We start from the raw sequence: 4955 nt of genomic DNA, 5'->3' as shown, positions 1-4955 counted from the left end.
ACCAAGGTTTTGCTGTTTTTTATTAAAGGATGTTAGCCACCTCTCACTGGTTGTCTGCAGGCTTTATTCAATGAAAACTTCCACAACAATAAGAAATCAGTTATAATAATTTATTCAACAAAAGTCAGTAACTTAAAAGGCTGGAGTTGTTAAGAAAAACAGAGATAAACCCAAACAAAACCCTGGAATTCCAAAAAATTAAAAAGTTTTTATTATTTATACAAAAAAACAAAACAAACATATGTAGTTTACTAATAATGTGGTTGTTTTCACTCCCTTCTTGAATTTCTATGAATTGCAGACTTTAAGACTTTCTGTCAGTTAATCTTATAGTTTCTGAAATTCCTAATTATAAAATTCTGAATACTGCTAAGGAAGCTTAAGAAAATATATGTGTGGCACAGGCAAGACAAAAAGCATTATTTACAAGAGTCTTTGTGACTTTTCTCTTCACATTTCAACACCAGATAAAAAATAGTGACAAATAAAGAGACGATTTTCTGCAGCATTAAATTGGATGAAAGAATTTTATTTTGCTTTATTTCATGTGATCATCTCAAATCCTTAGAATTCCTCTTCATGTTTGTGAGAAGACAGTCACATGATTATCAACACATTTTAAGAAATTCTTTTGAACAAGTAGTTAAGACAACCCAGCAGCTTTAAACTGGAATCAACTGCTGAGTCTTCTCCTAAACGATACCAGCCTCAAGGTGTACAGGTAGAATCTTATTCTTGGATTTGTCTTTTTCACATTTTATCATCTTTTTCTCATTAGGTTTTTCTTTTGTGTATGAACAAGGTTTCTTTATATCTTTTATCACACAGTCAAAACAATTATATGGTAAGTTAACAAATTTCTTGTCAGAATTAGCTTTACACATGTCCTGAATTATTTGCTCGTCACTTTCGTCAATGAAAGTATTCTTTCTCTTGCACTTTCCTGGAGTTTTCTTTTTTGAATTTTCCAGTGCATTGACAGCTCTCATCAAAGTAGCACAATCTTTGTTGTTCTTTGCCTTCACAAGCGTGTGTTTCACTATGAAGTCGTCGTAAGTTTGTGAGAACACAGCAGTGGAGAGCAGCAGCAGCAGCAAACAGGTGCACTGAACCATCATGACTCCCTGGTGAAGAAAAGCAGAACATTTAAATTAGTCAGATTTTTTTTTTATGTGCATTTTTAGTACACAAATCTAGTACAATAGCATCTAAATTGTGTGAAACCTATAACTGGTCATAAAATGAGATCAGATCTTCATCTGACACCTTAAGTTCTTAAGCAAATTACCCTTTAAAATTGTAAGTCAGTTAAATAAATGCAGTGTTTCAGTAATTTCAGGAAACAAATTGACTATGAAGCTGTCCTGAGAGAAGGTTGAACTAGATGCCAGTGTAATTAAATGAATGAAAGACCCAGGAATTTAAAGCATTTTTAATTTGCAGTCATATAAGTTACAGTTTTGCTATTATGTAAATAGACCTCACCAAATGTTTGTTCATATACAAATTCCTGCATAGTGTTCATTTTTCCTTCATTCAAATCAGTGAAGAGAGGCATACATCCTTGAGAACCATGTCCTTAATCACACTGTGCTGCTAATGTTATATTAGAATCGAAATGATACGGCATCTCCAAATGTTCTTCTCTTTGCCTTCATGGTGAGTCTAGGAGACTGAATATAAAACATATTATACTTGCTATGGAGTGACAGATAATCTTTATAATTACGTAATATATTTTTGTGCTGTTCCACAGGACTTGTAGAGCTCAGTCTCACAGCTGTATATCTGATCAACATCTGGATTGCAGAACTGAACTACAATTCAGTTTTTTATTCAGTATAAACACCAAATATGTTACACAACTATACAGCAGAACCTGTTATGTTTCTTATTTCAAACCGTATGTATAACTCAATTCAACCATAGTGCAAAAAGACCAGTACAGACACTTACTCTAGCCTGTTTGTAATGTAACATAAATCTGCTTAAAGAGAGAGGAGACGCAGGCTGCAGAGACCTGGTAAATTGAGTCTGTTTTTTTCTAATTTCTAATTTTAGCATAGACGACTTTGACTCATTGACACCAGTTCACAGTCAGTTTGTCAGGTCATTCTGAAACAACAAAAGGTTTTATATAAAATTTTCACACATTCTATTTTGGTTTCAGTTTATTTATTTAATCAGTTATTCATTTATTTTAAAAAGCAGCCATCTTGGTCATATGACATGGTAATATCAGAAAATTTAACCCACAAGCTAGCAAGAATGAGTAAAAAAACAAACATCTTTGGATGTTTTGGTCCAATGAGGAGACAGAAAAAGAGAGTTTGACTTCCAAGACAAAGAAAGCTGCATTTAATAGACAATATCAGCATTTGTTCTTAAAATACAGGTTTATCGCTACAGGTGATTCTCACGCACCAAGCCTGCTCTGCATAATATGTGGTGACAGTTTAGTAAATGAGGCTATGAAGCCTTCAAAACTGCTTCTGCATATGGAGACCAAGCACCCTGCAGTAAAGGCAAGACTTTGGAGTTTTTTGAAAGGAGAAAACAGGAACATGATGGACAGAAACAATTGCTAATGGCCACCGCCTCAACAAATGTCATCATACCTAGTGGCTAACTGCATTGCTAAGGCAAAGAAACCTTTTACTATTTCTGATTCTGCCACTAAGGACATTTCCATGAACTTCTAGGAGAGGCTACTGTTAAAAAGATAGCACATGTTCCTCTTTTGGCTAGCACCGTCTCTAGGCAAATTGAGGATATAGCAGCCAACAATGAGACAGTTGTTGAAGTGGATTAATAAGTCACCGTGGTATACAATTCAAATAGATGAGTCTATTGATCCTGACAACACCACTGGCGCAAAACTATTAAAATCTCTGAATGATTACATGTCAGGAAAACTGAATTAGTCCTTTTGTGTCAACATATGCATGGATGGAGCTGCTGTCGTGACTGGAGGGATTTCTGGTTTAATTGCTCAGGTTAAGGAGGTTGCACCTGAATGTGAGCCTATGCACTGTGTCATTCACTGGGAAATGTTAGCTAGCTGAAAACTTTAGCTGAACTTAACAACATATTGAACAATGTCATTAAAGTAATTAATTACATCAAAGCAAATGCCCTAAACTTGCTCTGTTCGAGCAGCTTTGTGATATCATGAATGCAGAGCACAAACGCCTTCTCTTACACACAAGTAAGACGGCTATATAAAAGGAGATTGTTCACCAGAGTTTTTGAGTTACGAGAGCTGCTGTGGAGACTTCTTTCAGGTAAAAAAAAAAAGCTACAACTGGCAGCACATTTCAGTGATATGGACTGGGTTGCAAAGCTCGCTTACTTGTGCAACATATTCAATCAGTTGGCATATAAAGTAGCTACATTCAAAGCTGAGCTTGAATTATGGGGACACAGGGTGTAAAAAAGGGATGCTTGACACGTTTCAAGCATTAGCAGGAGTTTGAGGGAGTCAAAAGTTCAGTCCAAACTGTTCAGTTTCATTGTGAAAAAAAATTGAAGATCACTGCAATCTTTGTGTTAAATTAGCAATAACTTTTTATGACTGACACAGCTTTTGAAATGCAAAAGCTTCCAAATTACCTTGATTTGTAACTTGACTGATGAGTGATTGGTTGTCTAATTTGCAGAGGTTCAGACACAAGTTGGTCGTTTGCAATACCAGTCGGTGATGGTGTCTTCAGCAAGTGAAATTCTCTAAAGCTGGAGAATGGTGAGAGTAAATTCATTATGTAGTATCAAGATAACAGTCTTTTCAGTTTTAATGAAAATAGTAATAAGTTCTTCTCAGCAGAAACCCATGAAGTCTTGTATGCGATGCATGTAGCTGATGCAAGATTTGAATACTCGCAGACTCCACTTCATGCTATACATACAATACCTCAATATTATTTGAACTTATAACACCAGTATGAACTGGCTAACTTACTGCAAACAATACACCTGATTTCTTTTCTTTAGTGCACATCTACTTTGCAATATTCTGGTCAAATGTACTCTAATGCACTATGTTGGACTGGTGGAGGGCAGCTGTGGTGTTCATGGTCAATGTAACAGGATAACAATCAGTTTAAATTTAAGCAGAAGAGTGACTTACTAAGCCTTTGCAGTAGCTTTATGCTGTCTAAGGTTAGCTCATGTAACATCTGCTTGTATCTTGTTAAATCCAGCTAAATAAATCCATAAAGAGCAGTGAATCTTAAAGCTGATCATGGCTTGTGCACGAAGAAATCTACTGGAGTTCACAATAGAAATTCTTTCCAAGTTATTCTTTTCCCAACCCTGCACCACCACAACCCATCTTTGGATTGAAATAATTTGCAGTCAGTGCTTGTGTGTTTTATTACACACAAGGAAAACATTATACAAAAGCAAATAGTTGTAGAGTAAAAACGTTAAAATATAACAAGTCTAAAGACTGACCTGTCTGCAGCTGAGAATCACCAACAAGTCCAAAAAGAAAAGGACAACAAAGCAAAGGCACAAAAGTGAAAAAGAACACAGATTTCTGTCAGTCAGCCCTTTTTATACTAAACTCTTTGTACTGCCTTAGTCATAAATAGCTTTGGTGCACATAGCAACAGCTTAGCAACTACATTTCCTGCCCGCTTCATGTGTTTGAGCCCATATATGGGGAAAAAAACAACAACATACAGTGTTACAGAGACATGAATGTAAACACAGGCAGTACACTTAATTCCTCAAAGTACTTCCTGACACAAACAAATATGTTCACACAACATTCTGTCTACAGCTTTACAAACATTTGGTTTAATACTTAATAGCAAAAAAGTCATAACTTACTGTGCAACATGTTCACATATGAACTGATAGATTACAAACAACAAAGAAAAAACAAATCTTACATGAACTTGATAACTTAAAAATATGCTTTGTAAGTAAATTATTTAAAATTCTATTGTAAG

At 35.3% G+C, this 4955-nt stretch overlaps 1 long non-coding RNA gene across 1 annotated transcript; it reads right to left on the bottom strand.

The window, feature by feature from the left end:
* Window positions 1-508: 508 nt before the first annotated feature.
* LOC109196769 (uncharacterized) lies at window positions 509-4593 on the bottom strand. The gene is made up of 3 exons (XR_002058142.2): window positions 4453-4593; window positions 3613-3732; window positions 509-1124 (listed from the first exon to the last, which is right to left on the bottom strand). It is a non-coding gene; the product is annotated as an uncharacterized LOC109196769 (long non-coding RNA).
* Between the last annotated feature and the right edge of the window lie 362 nt (window positions 4594-4955).

The sequence above is a fragment of the Oreochromis niloticus genome, unplaced genomic scaffold (assembly GCF_001858045.2).
Source record: "Oreochromis niloticus isolate F11D_XX unplaced genomic scaffold, O_niloticus_UMD_NMBU tig00000244_pilon, whole genome shotgun sequence".
Taxonomy (NCBI): domain Eukaryota; kingdom Metazoa; phylum Chordata; class Actinopteri; order Cichliformes; family Cichlidae; genus Oreochromis; species Oreochromis niloticus.
The sequence above is the reverse complement of the archived record's forward strand: the minus strand, read 5'-3'. Positions and strand labels throughout refer to the sequence as shown.